Raw genomic sequence first — 14,117 nt, forward strand, 5'->3', positions numbered from 1 at the left:
GGGAGATAGAGAGATTGGGTAGAGGCCAAAGGGTGAGAGCCAGGTCTAGTGAGCAGAAAGGAGATGGGGCTGGCACTCTTCAATACTGCTCAGCAATTTTTGTTTGATGGATTGATTGGACTCCAGTTTATTGTGGTCAAAGGTGGAGTTTCATAGCTGGCCACTATTACACTTTTACCCTCATGAAGAAAGGAGCCAGCAACCCAAAGGCCATGAAATAAAAGTATAGAACTCTAGAACCGGAAGGTATCACAGAGATCATCCAGTCTGGTGTCTGAATTCTTTCTTGGCTATACAGCCAATCAAGGCAGATTCAAGTGCCAGTGAACCAATAAACTCCCTTCTGTGTTTCCCTTGATTCCTTTCACTTAATTCCTGTAGGGAATAACAGTTGTCCATATAAGTGCTTGATAATGATGGATAGCAATTATATAGTGCTTTAACATTTGCAAAGTGCTTTACATATATTATTTTTGTTTACCCATGGTCCTGCAGTTGTTTCACCTGCATGTCATGGGGTGCAGAGCACCCCAGAAGTTCTCTGGGGCACATCAAGGAACCTTTTCCTTGAGAAACTAAACCAGAGGACAGATAACCCCTAGAGAGATAAGTGGAACCAAATCCGACTGAGCTAGCTTCAGATTCCCACCCTTCATTCTGGTCTCCCTTACCCTGGGGAGATAAATTTGGGTGTGGCTGCAGCCTTTAAGTTCTGAAGAGGGATCTGTAGCCACCCCTCACCCAATTCCTCTAGCCACTACCAGTGGGGGATGGTCCTCTACTCCTCACCCAATTCCCCCAGCTACCACCAGTGGGGGGACGGTCCTCCCTCACTAAGGGAACTTTTCACAGGCAGATGGTCCACCCCCATCAGTCCTCTATAAAAGTACCTTCCAGTCTCCTGTTTGAGGAGATTTGGTACCTCTGAGCCATGTGCTTTGTGCCAATCTCCCTCCCCATGAAAAGTCCAAGGATTTCTTTCGTGGTTTCCCTCCCCCCACCCTTCCCTTCCCTTGGCCGTAAATAAACTACCACCTTATTCTAACTACTTTTGTGTGCAACAGGGTATAATTCTTTAAAGAGGAATTCCTAAGAACCCCAACCCCTAACCAAACCCGTACCCCATTTCCCCCATTACATGCATTTCAGAGCAAATCCCAGGTGTAGTGAGCTTCCTGTACATTTTCTCATAGGAACAAGATGGCACCTTTGTGAGAGGAGAGGAGTGAAGATATAAATTGTGGATTGGGCATGTGGCAGAGCAGGGCAATGTTTGGGTTAAGGGAATGTTGGGAATGAACAGAACCTGGAGAAGTTATTGGTGTGTTCACAAAAGACTTGGACATTGTCAAGTTTTGATATTTGAAAATTGTATCCCCTGTGTCACTTTCTATTGAAGGTTTTGAATGTTCATTGGGACTTCACAAGTGATTTGGAAAAAAAATTTTAAGCCCTCTCAGATATTTGAGAAACATTCTTTAATTACTCCTAATTGCAAGTATCACCTCCAGCACAAACTTCTTCTACATATACTTGGTCTAATCTAAGTTGTGTCTTCAATTTTGTCTCTCCATCATTTCCAATTTTCACAGCACATCCAGGGCTTGGATATTAGAGCCAAACAGCAGTGAATGTCTTTGATGGAGAAATGAGTGTTATAAAACTTTCTTACACATCTTTTCCTTTTTTGTCTTTTGTCCTACATTGTTTCCTTGTTTAATACAATCTACAGAAGAAGGGCACCCAAAAATCATCACATGAGTACCTGTCCCTGAAGGGTGGGCCATTGGGGAACTAAAACATGTGAATATATAAAAATCTATATTAAAAATTGTCCATATGACCCCCTTGGGTTGGGGTCAGAACTCTTTGATTTTCCCAAGGAGGTATGGGTTTTGGAGAAGTGCCAAGAACTATAGCTAGGTGTAACATTAGGTGAAATTGTGACCTAAGCATGGTTTGCCTTTAGTACTCCAATGCATCTTTCTGTGTTTCTCACTCTTCCTAAAGCCATGTTGCTCTGAGTTCCCCCTGCCTCCTTCTGTTACACAGGAGAAGTCAAACTAGGGCATCTTTTGCTTCAATTCTTACCTAGCCTTTAATGACTGAGTGTGCTTTGGCTCAGACAAACTGAGACCTGGGAAAGAACTTAGCTTAAAAAGGCTATGGGGCCATCACCAGTTGTTTTATCTTTTGTCTGGCCACTGGACTCCTATGACTCTGGAGGAGATAGTGAGACTTTGTTCAACCCCAATTCACTTGCAAGTCAAGACATCACCCTGCTGATGTCATTGGTCCTTTTCCAGAAGGAAGGAAGCACAATGATGATCTGGTTAATTAATGTTAAAACTAGAGGCAACAATGGTTGCCTCTCCCAGGAATGTTTGCATTATCATGGAAAGCTGCTTTAGGGTAGGAAAGTGCTTAGTCAAAACCAACCCATCATTACTGGTGGAATTTCAAATGCTGTGGCACTGAAGTGTGAGAGATATTTGGGGGAGGGCATTTCCTGAAGTCCTAATGATCATATCACCTCAGAGAGTACCTTTTCAAAAGATCCCGATTGCTATTTTCCGGTAGGATAAGGTCCTATTCACCTCATTTATGAACTTATGAGTTTCTTGGCCCCATTCAGACTTCTGAGGACATCTCCCTGTTCTTTGGGTGTGGATAGTGTCCAAATATCAAAAACAAAAAAAAAGGAGCCAATCAAGCCAAATCTGTGCAGATTTTAAGGAAGAGGCTGGCTCAACAAACCCATCCTTGTTTTTTTTAAGGACCTTTCTCAGATGGAATGTTCTCCTTGCCAAGGAAATTAATGAAAAACAGGTCTCATCATTCCCGGTCCTACTGGAACATCCAGTCTCCAATCCTTTACTGTAAACAAGTGTGGCTTGCTGAAGATGCCAAGCAGAAGCTGAAAAATTCCTACCTGGCTCTTCCCCTGGTCCCTTTCTTCCATTCCCCCCCACTGAAGTCTATCCACTGCATAGGACAAGGGTCTAATGGTCTCTTCCCATCCCTTTTATGATCCCTCACTGTTCCTAGAGCCTGACAGCCTTCTTTTCAGTTCACTAAAAGGCAGACCCCTTTCTAAGTGTCCAGTAGATTCTTCACTCAAGTGGCCACTTGGGGTCAGTATTACTTCACTCAGAAAAAGGTCTCAGCTTGGGACCTCAGGCTCCCCTTTCCCTCCCCTCAATAGCCCACAGGGCGTTGAGGCTGTTGTGCACAGTTTGGTGTTTGTGCAACTGGCACATCATGGGAGTGCAGACAGGGTGAAGTGAAGGAACATTAAGTGCCTTGGTCTGACTTGATTTGCCAGCTGGAGTCTTGGTAGAGAATTGGGTTCCTTCATGGAAAATCCTTCTTCTGTTCTGTAAGGAGCTCTGCCTGTTGCTTGTGTACCTTGAGCTGTCTACCAATGAACTCATCTCTTACAAAGACCTTAAGCCCAGGTGTGTGTATGTGTGTGGGTGTGTGCGCGCGAGTGTGAGAGTGTGCACACATGCGTGTGCCTGCTTGTTCAGTCATTTTCAGTTGTGTCCAACTCTTCGTGACCCCATTTGGGGTTTTCTTGGCAAAGACACTGGAGTAGTTTACCATTTCCTTCTCCAGCTCATTTTACAGATGAGGAAACTGAGGCAAACAGGGTAAGCTCAAGGAGGAAGATCCAAAGATTAGTTCTGTTTGATGGCTTTCCCCTGAAGCTAAGGGGCCTTGGAATATAAATTCTCTTCTCAAGTCCCCAAGCTGAGCTAGCAGAACCTTCCCAGGAATGTTTCTTAATGCTTCTTCACTTTAGTAACTGTGTGCCTGAGTGTATGTGGAGAAGGTAACTCAGTTTCCTAGATGGTGGACTTGCTGACAACTCTTACTGGGCTGCATGGGCCTCTTCTCTAGTGAGAAATGTCCATTTTGAGTTGGGGGGCTGCTGAGTGGACTATGAGTGAGCCATTTATGATCTCTTAATCTGTCCTTACTCAGTCAATGCCTCCTATCCAACAAGAATTTATGGGTAAGGCATTGGGGATAACAAAGACACAATTTTTAAAAACCCTGCCTCAAAGGAGGTTGCATTTTGCCTGGGAGGATATTGTAAATTCTGAAGTCCTTTGAAGGCAGGAATTGGATCTTTCACATTCTTCCGAAGTGTTAAGGACTTCCTAAGTCCTCCCTAGTGGGGCATCAAGGTGGCTGAATGGATAGAAAGCCAGACCTGGAGTCAAGAAGACTGCTAACCATTCCGATTTTAGAGAAGTCTACTCAGTCCTCATACTCCTTGATCTCTCTGCAGCCCTTGATGCTTTTAATCACCTCTTCCTCCTTGGTACCATCTGCTTTCTAGGTTTTTGGGACATTACTCTCTCCTGGTTTTCCTCTTGCCTATCTGATCACTCTTTCTTTCTCTTCTTTGCTGGGTTTTCCTCCTAATTGCAGATATCCCTCAGGGGGCTAGCTTCAGCCCTCTTCTCTTCTTCTATATTACTTCACTTGATAATCTCTTAAACTCCCATGAATTTGATTACCATTTCTATACTGATGATTTTTCAAATCTATGTTTCCTGCCCTAATCTCTTTGCTGACCTCCAATCTCACATCTCTAACTACCCTTTAGATATCTCAAACTGGGTGTCCAGTGGGCATCTTACACTCATTATGCCCCAAACCACTCATTGCTTCTTCCCAAACCTTCCCTATTATTGTAGAGGTCACCACCCTTCTAATGTAGGCCCTTATTACCTCACACCTAGATGATTATAATAATCTGCTGGTGGCTCTGCCTGCTTCAAGTCTTTCCCCATTTCAGTTCTTCCTTCATTCAGTTGCCAAAGTGATTTTCCTAAAATACAAGTCCAAGGGGCAGCTAGGTGGCGCAGTGGATAGAGTGCCGGCCCTGGATTCAGGAGGACCTGAGTTCAAAACCGGCTTCAGAACCTTGACACTTACTAGCTGCGTGACCCTGGGCAAGTCACTTAACCCCAATTGCCTCACCAAAAAAAAAAAAAATACAAGTCCAACCATGTCGCCCTTCTATTCAATAAGCTCCACTGGTTTCCTGCAGTCCCAGAATCAAAAACAAATGGGGGCAGCTAGATGGCGCAGTGGATAGAGCATCGGCCTTGGAGTCAGGAGTATTTGAGTTCAAATCCGGCCTCAGACACTTAACACTTACTAGCTGTGTGACCCTGGGCAAGTCACTTAACCCCAATTGCCTCACTAAAAACAAAAAACAAAAACAAAAACAAATGCTATTTTTTTTTTGCAGGGCAATGAGGGTTAAGTGACTTGCCCAGGGTCACACAGCTAGTAAGTATCAAGTGTCTGAGGCCAGATTTGAACTCAGGTCCTCCTGAATCCAGGGCTGGTGCTCTATCCACTGCGCCACCTAGCTGCCCCCACAAATGCTATTTTTTTTTTTGCATTCAAAGCCCTTCATAATTATGCCCCATCCTTCTTTTTCCAGTCTTCTTTCACCTTATTCCCACCCACTATTTTTCAATCCAGTGACACTGACCTCTTCACTGTTGTACAAACAAGGCATTCCATCTCTTGGTTCTAGGCATTCTCTCTCTCTTTCCTATGCTTAGAACACTCTCTTTCCTCCTCTCTAACTACTGACCTCTGTGACTTCCTTTAAGTTCCAACTAAAATCCCACTGTATACAGGAAGCCTACCCCAACTCCTTTTAATTCCAGTGTCTTTCCTCTGTTAATTATCTTCTATTTATCTGTCATGTAGCTTGTTTGTACACATTTGTGTGTTGTTTCCTCTGCTAGACTTTAAGCTCCTTGAGGGCAGGGACTGTCCTTTGTCTCTTTTTGTATCTCCAGTGCTTAGCACAGTGCTTGACACAGAGTAGGTGCTTAATAAATGTTTATTGATTGCCACCCAATTGCCTATAAACAGATGACGGACCCTGGGCTCACAAATATGTATTATTGTCACAAGGGGAATCAGATGACAAAGTGTGGCAGGGTCAGTTCCAACTCGTCCCCACCAATGGGGAAAACAACAACAACAAACAACATCAACACCAACAACATAAGAACAACAACAATGGCAAATCATTATCCCCACCATGAAAGGTAGCCTACTATTCCCATTCTGCTCCAGTCCAGATCAGTAAGGTCAGAACACTGACCAAATTCCAAGGTGGGCATTGCGTTTTTCCTCCTTCCTTCCACAGGGATTCTGGGCAGTTTGTCATTCTGCTGTACTTCTTGAGAAGTAGCTTGGCTGCCATGGCCAATTGAACAGGTTAACCACTAACTGCTGCCAAGTTCTATGTGAAGAATGTCTAGCACCTTTGGGCCACAAAGGGACTCTGAGATGGCCAGATAAACATCTTTATGCCAGAGTGACAGAAGCTAAAGTGTAGAAAAAACACCAGCAAAGAGAAAAAACTTATTACATTCAGGGAATGGCTCATGAACAAATTCTGGAGGCTTGGTACAGTATGGGGGTAGGAAGGTATTGGTGCTTTATGCTCTCTTTGATCCCCATGTTGCAGAAGATCAAGTGTATGGGGAGAAATGGGGGAATGGGTCAACCACAAGCTATTTAAAGATTCTGAGACAGAAGGAGTTTGTTATTTAGGTAGGGTCGGGATTCAAGAATCTACAAAGTCACCTTGGGTACTTGGCTTCTTCTGGGGATTGCTAGTATAGATGCCTATGTGACTTTAAGGCTGCTTGTCAGCTACTGGAAAAAAGGGCATTTGAACAGCAAACCAAAGTCAAGGTCAGATAATTAGGGGTCCAGGCCTTTGAGAGGTGATCAGAACACAGGAATTATGCCATAGATTTTATTTGCAACCTTTTGTGGTTGCTAACATTTCCTTCACACTTCGGAGGGAATCCAGAGTCTCCCAAAGCCAGATCAGTGCTTCCCCTAGGGTCTAAAGTCCTCTTTCTTTATTGGCCAAAGCTGTGTAAAACTGAGAAAAATATAACTCCTTCAAAAACAAACCCATCCCTGGAGCAAACTTCTTACTGCTCTCCCCTTTTCTCTCTAAACTCTGCCCTTTCCATCCTCCCTCCTCACTCCACCCCCGCCCCCACCTTCCATGCCCAGCAGCAAGAGAATTGATAATCCTAGTAATTCTTATCCTAGCAAGTAGACTGGCAGAGGACTTTCTACTCAGGCTCTAATCCCTTTGTAAATCACTTAAGCTATTTGCCTTTATAAACCTCCTCAGTGGTGAGCTCCTGGAGCTAATTACATGTAGCCTCCAAAACAAAAACAAACCCACTTTCCCAGTGGTGATAATACAATGTCCTCCATTATAAATCTACCATGTTGGGAGTAGAAATTTGTAGCTGGACCAGGAGCCAGGAAACCTAACTAGGGTTAGAATCCCACCTCTGATGTTTACTAGCTGTGTGACCATGGGCAAGTTGCTTAACCTTTCTGAGGCTCAGTTTCTCCATGAATAAATGGATGAAAAAAGATTTCTTAACTGGTTATCATGTACAAAGAATAGTGCTAAGAGTTGGGGATCCAAACAAAAATGTAAGGTAGTCCCTACCCTCAAGGAATTCACATTCTAATGGGGTGGGGTGGAGAGAAAATTCATAGCTGCAAGACAAATGGAAAGATCCCATGGTCCTTAGGAGACAGAAGAAAAGCAGATGGTAATGCATCATTTCTCCATCTTGAATAAGACTCCAACATGCCAGATGGTTGGGTGGCCTCATCCAAATATGGCTTCCCTCAATACCTCTCCATGTCTGTCCTTCCTGTGTAACTATCATTCATCTGTTCCCCAAAAGTTCTCTATAGGAGACCCACCCAACATTCTTGAGGAAGCTGGTGGCTTAGCAGAAGGAGCTTTGGGCCTGGAGTCAGGCCTTCCTCTTATGTCCTTGACTTTGAGAGGCTACTAGTTGAGTAAGGGATGTCTAACATTTTTTCTCACTCTTGATACATGATTATATCTTTCTTAGTTCATATGTCTCTTGTAGAACGTATTTTACATAGCTTCCTCTGCATTTTTTTCTTTATTTTATTTTTTCCTTTTTATTTATTTATTTATTTTTGCAGGGCAATGAGGGTTAAGTGATTTGCCCAGGGTCACACAGCTAGTAAGTGTCATTTGTCTGAGACTGGATTTGAACTCAGGTCTTCCTGAATCCAGGGCCAGTGCTTTATCCACTTCACCACCTAGCTGCCCCCACCCTATGTTTTTAATATGTTCTACCCTGTTCACATCCACTATGAATTTCTGCATTGTCCTTTGGGGTTCACTTTCAATTCTTTGGAGACTCTAGTACCTTACAACATCCTGGAAAGAATATTGGTATAAACAAGATAGATCTTTGTTTCTGAGAGAGGCTTGGGGTTCATTAAGAGAACATTGCATTAGCACTGGCCCTGGATTCAGGAGGACCTGAGTTCAAATCTAGCCTCAGACACTTTATACTTACTGGCTGTGTGACCCTGGGCAAGTCACTTTACCCCCATTGCCTCACAATAAATAAATCATTAAATAAATAAATAAATAAATAAAAGAACATTGCACTGACAAGAGAATATTGGTATTAAAAAGATAGATCATTGGTTGAGGGACAAGCTTGGGGTCATTAAAATAACTTTTTTATTTCCAAAGGCAACCCAGTAAATTCTCTTCCTCCTGTTCAATTCCGAGCCCAGCTTATCATTCTGAGTCTAGTTTTATTATCCAAAAGAGTTTGGCTTAAGGGGGCAGCTAGGTGGCACAGTGGATAAAGTGCCAGCCCTGGATTGAGGAGGACCTGAATTCAAATCCGGCCTTAGACACTTGACACTTACTAGCTGTGTGACCCTGGGCAAGTCACTAAACTTTCATTGCCCAGCCAAAACCCCAAAAAACAACAACAAAAGAGAGTTTGGCTCAACCATCCAAATAAGATAAAGCAAGAAAGTAAAGAAGGTCTAATTGTCCTGATTATTGGTTGATTGCTCTCTTTCATTCTCAGAGAAGACCAAAATGACATCACTATGTTGAAGTCAAGGTACAGTGTGTCTGCCTGGGGCTTTTCAGACCAATATGAGCTTGGAAGGCTCCACCACAGGTCAGTTATAAATAGTCCATATTACCATTTAAAATGTAGATGTCTCTAAATTTGTGCATCTCAGGTTTCTTTTGAGCTACTGCAATTCTACTTGGCTCATAGAATACAGTACCTTCTTTGATGTGGGCATGCTATGCTTGGCAGTCCTGTCAGTGTCTTTCACGTCTCACAATTGATTCCAAAGTTCTTCAGAGAGACCTTGAGAGTGTTCTTGTATTGCTTCTTCTGACCTCCATGTGAACACTTGCCTTGTGTGAGTTCTCTGTTTAGGCATACATGCATTTGGCATTTGAACAACATGGCCAGCCCATTAGAGTTGCACTTTCTGTAGTAGAGTTCGAATGCTTGGCAATTCAGCTCAAGAAATGACCTCAGTATCTGGTACCTTATCTTTTCAGGTGATCTTTAGAATCTTCCTAAGACAATTCAGTGGAAGTTTCCTGGCATGACACTGGTATACTGTTCAGGTTTCACGGGTATACAGCAATGAAGTCAGCACAACAGCTCTCTAGACCTTTAGTTTGGTAGGCAGCCTAATGCCTCTTCTTTCCCATACTTTCCTTTGGAGTCACCCAAACACTGAGCCAGCTGTGCCAATACATGTGTCAATTTCATCATCTATGTGAACATCCCTGGAAAGTGTTCTGCCAAGGTAACATTAAACAACATTAAAAATTTCTCCATCTGTTCATCAGAAAACTGCCTTTTGTTGTAACCGGTAGTTCCCTGGATGGATGGTGCAGTGCTGATGGTGGAAAACCTCTGTTTTCTTGGTCTTGTCAAGCCAAAATTAGCACAAGTGGCAGAAAATCAATTGATCCATACTTTCTTGTGTCTCAGCCTCAGAGGCTGCACTCAGTACAGTTGGATGAACATTTTATAGATCTTTTTCATCAGTCTATATAGATATAGTTTATGTATCTAGCTATATCTTTATACCTTGGACAGACACAGAAGATGGAAGATGAGGTAAGCTCATTTTTAAAATGTGGAATAATAATAATTGTACTACACACCTTGTTGGATTGTTGTAGAGGAAAGTGCTTTATAAAATGTAAAGAATTGTACATGTGTATATACATACAACACACACATACACACACATATATGTTTGTATTTCATTTCCCTTATTTCCCTCATAGGTTCATAGTTCTACAGCTGTAAGGGACCTCAGAAGTCATCCAAGACAACTCCATGGACTTTGATGACTCTGGAAGAAAGAGTGAGGCAGATGCTTCTGTGCAAACCTGCCTCATTTAAAAACAATTCACACACAAATCAAGATATTGCCCCATGATGTCATTGGTCCTCAGAGAATAAAGGATAAGCAACAACACTTTGCTGATGAGGCAACTGAGACCTAGTGACTTATCTAGGGTCACACAGGCTCTCAGATGAGAGATTCAAACCTAGGTTTTTGACTCTGGAGTCAGTAATCTTTTTGTTGTACTTTGCTATTTCCCCTTAGTCATTCCCTTTGATTTCTTACTCATAAATCAGTTATTCAGACAACTTGTTTGATGTATTTCCTATCAGGGTAGATTTTAAAAGGTTAATAATAATAATAACTCATTTCATAGTACATTAAGGTTTGCAAAGCACTTTGCTTCTCTGATTTGGGAATGGGCAACCAGAGGTTTGTTTGGCCACTTTACTATGTTGTTCATTATTGGACTTAAACATCTCCTTTCTCAAATAGTCACAATCCTTGAAATCTCATTCATTGCCAAATCACCATGAGGCTCCACACAATGATGAATTGCTTTTAAAACATGTTTCCTCCAGCACCAATTTTAGGAGTCTCTTGTTTAACTTACTTTTTTCTGAACGTCTCCAACAATCCACAAAAGCCACTTAAGGCAGCTAGCCTGTTCCCTCTGTGTTTAATTTGCCCCCATTAACTTGCTTGGTCAGCATATCTTTTGGTCTCCTCTCTTTTCTTCAGGAGCGTGTCTGTCTGGGGAAAACATTTATTATATTTATTTTTACTGGCCTCATTTGGCAAGGTCGTGGGGGAGATTTCAGCTCAAAGGAAAATGGCTTTGATTATACTATCCCTGTTTATTTTATGGACTCACTGCTGTCTTGTCTACCAAGACCACAAATGCTTTTGGAGGATGCCAAGGCGTACAGTCCAGCTAAGTCAATCTCTGCAAGTCTGTTGGCAGCCTGTAGTTCACTTCTGCCATTTGAAGTGTCTCTCCCATCAGACAACACAGCTGCATGTTTTCTGTCACTCACCATGATGTCATGGGATATCAGAACTGGAAGAGAACTCAGAAGCCATTTTGGACAAATGCTTCATTTTAAGATATGGAAACCAAGGTCTGAAGGAGAGAAGTAATTGATCCAAGGTCAAAGAATATATTCATGGCAGATCTGGGACTAGAATTCAGGTCTCCTCACTCTTAGTTTGGTGTTCCTTGAAGTATTCCATGCTTCCTTTTTAAATAAAAAAGAATTCTTTTTTTTAATGCTGCAGGAAATGGAAACTCTCCTGAGGAAGTATGGCAGAGTGGGATAGAATGTTGGTGTAAGGAAGACCTAGATTTACCACAGAGGATTATCTTTGGATTGTGGATCTAGATTTGGAAGGGACCTCAGAGCTCATCAAGTCCAACTTGTTCATTTTATAGTTGAGGAAGCTAAGGACCAAAAAAGTAAATTACTTGCTTAATTTACACTAGTAGTAAATGGCAGAGTCAGGATTTAAACTTGGGATCTCTAACTCCATAGCCGATGTGTTTTCTACTTTACCACATTGGTTCAATTGTTAATGCTTCCAAGTCTGGTGAGACAAGTACACAGTGTCTTGTTAGTCCTTCATGGCACCCCCACTCCCCATCCCCACCCTCAATGTTTAATCTTTTCTGCTTTGTGACACATCTAGGCTATTGATGGAACATGCCAGGTAGGGGTATTCTCCTTCCATTTTCACTCTCATACATTGCTTTATTTGTCTGTGATACCTGGATGACAAAGGAGACATAGTTCTAGAGATACAGGAAGGAAACTGCATCACTTGGTTGAATCCAAGCCCCTATTCAACTATACTCATTAGAAATAGCTGGTGGAACATGATGAGACAGAGAAAGCATAAAAGGCATAGGGGCAAAAAGAAAGAAGAGAAGTAGTTTTGCTTAGAGAGTTGGGACAAGTTCTCATCAACTGACCCCTCCCCCCATCCTTTCCCATTGCACTTCCTATTCCTTCCTACTTCCGCCACACAGGCAGTGATGCCTTAATGCTGATGATCTGATTTTGCTTGCCTCAGACTAAGATAGGCAGTTATTATGGTCTAAAAATATTAGCAGGTTTCCCTGTTGGGATGCTTGTAGGTCTGTGCGACATGGGAACTCTTCAGTGCTGATGTTGGGGTTCCACTTCCCATTGTCTTGTTGAGTAAGTTGGTGTATTTCCCTTGAAACTTATCCTTTTTTTGTCTAGATCTAGTGATCAAGTGCTTTTGTGTGCTTTTCCAGGAAAGCAGAGGTCCTTTGTGAGGGGATCATTGACCCGTGTCTATCTTTGGGAGATGGAGAACAGGCTGGTCAGATTAGTAGAGGTGAGCACTTTGTCGTTATTGTTCAGTTGTGTCTAACTCTTCATGAACCCATGGACAATAGGATGCCCAACCCTTCTATCTTCCCCTCTCTTGAAGTCTGTCCAAAAGTTCATGTTTGTTGTTTTCATATCACTATCCATCTCATCCTCTGGTGTCCCCTTTTACTTTTGCCTTCATCTTTTCCAACATTATGGTGGGCTCTAGACTAGATTACAAGCCACTTATCTAAGAGTGTTAGGATCATCACAGTTTCTGATACAAAAATGCTTGAAAGAATAAGGAATGATTTAAAGTAGAAATTCTTAATTTGGGATTCAAGGACCCCCAAGGTATCTTTAGTGGGTCCATGAACTTGGATAGGGAAATAAAACAAAACCATCCATCCTTATTCTCACTAACATTTGGTTTCCATTGTAATTCTATGTATCTTATTTTATGCATTAAAAAAATTCTTCTGAGAAGGGGTCTGTAGGCTTTACCAGACTTCCACAGAGGTCCAAGACACACAAAAAGGGCACATATTCCCTGGCTTAGTGGGTATTGTCAGGGATACCATTGCATGGACTTGGTGACACAAGTCACTCCCAAGCCATTCTGTTTTCTGTGCTTATAATCTTAGGCAATTTCTAGCAGATCTTGACACAGCAGACTCCCCCAGTCTTATATACATTGTAGAGCAACACAGAAATGCATGAAGAAAGCCACCCAAGAACAAAAGATGCCTGGAGCCATAAGAAAATATTCTTCCCGTTCTTCTTATCTTTCAGCTCCTTTCAATGGAGTCACTTAGCAACAGGAGTAACAAAGGCCAGATTTAACAAATACCAATACAGAGGTTATGCTTCTCCTAGATCTTGACTGCTGTCTTTAAAGGGGGGGGGGAGGAGGGGAGTGATGGGGTTGGAGGAAGGAATGGAAATAAACATTTATATGGTGCCTACTATGATCAGGCCCTTTGTCCTCACAACAACTTTGCAAAGTAGGTGCTGTCATCTGCATTTCACAGTTGAAGAAACTGAAGCAAATAGAAGTTAAGTGACTTGCCCAGGGTCTCAGAGCTAGTAAGGATCTGAGGTCAGATTTGAACTCAGGTCTCTCTGAATCCAGGCCCAGTTGCCATTTAGATGCCTTTAAAAGAAGGGGGCAGGGGGGAGGGGAAAGCCAGGGGTTGTCCTTAGGGCTATAAAGCTGCTGCTTTGCTGTCTCCTGGCTTTCTTACTGTGATAAGAGGATCTAGGAACCACAATAGAGTGAAAAGAATACCAGCTCTGAAGTCAGGGGATCTGTGTTTGAATTTCGTTTCTGAGGCATACCAGCTGTGGGACTTTAACAAATGATTGAACATGCCTGGGTCCAAGTTTCCTCATTTGTAGAATGAAGGGGTTGAGCTGGCTGGCTTTTGAGGTTTCTTCCAGCTCTAACCCTATGCTCTGGTTATCTGTATACACTTTCCATTGTTTCTAACCCCTCTTGCCCAGGCTTTCATTCCCTCTCCA

At 42.5% G+C, this 14,117-nt stretch overlaps 1 protein-coding gene across 5 annotated transcripts in view; it reads right to left on the bottom strand.

Moving 5' to 3' along the window:
- TNR (tenascin R) overlaps positions 1-14,117 on the bottom strand; it is a 708,132-nt gene that overhangs the window by 68,738 nt on the left and 625,277 nt on the right. The window lies entirely within an intron of this gene.

The sequence above is a fragment of the Dromiciops gliroides genome, chromosome 4 (genome assembly GCF_019393635.1).
Source record: "Dromiciops gliroides isolate mDroGli1 chromosome 4, mDroGli1.pri, whole genome shotgun sequence".
In the NCBI taxonomy this organism is placed as follows: domain Eukaryota; kingdom Metazoa; phylum Chordata; class Mammalia; order Microbiotheria; family Microbiotheriidae; genus Dromiciops; species Dromiciops gliroides.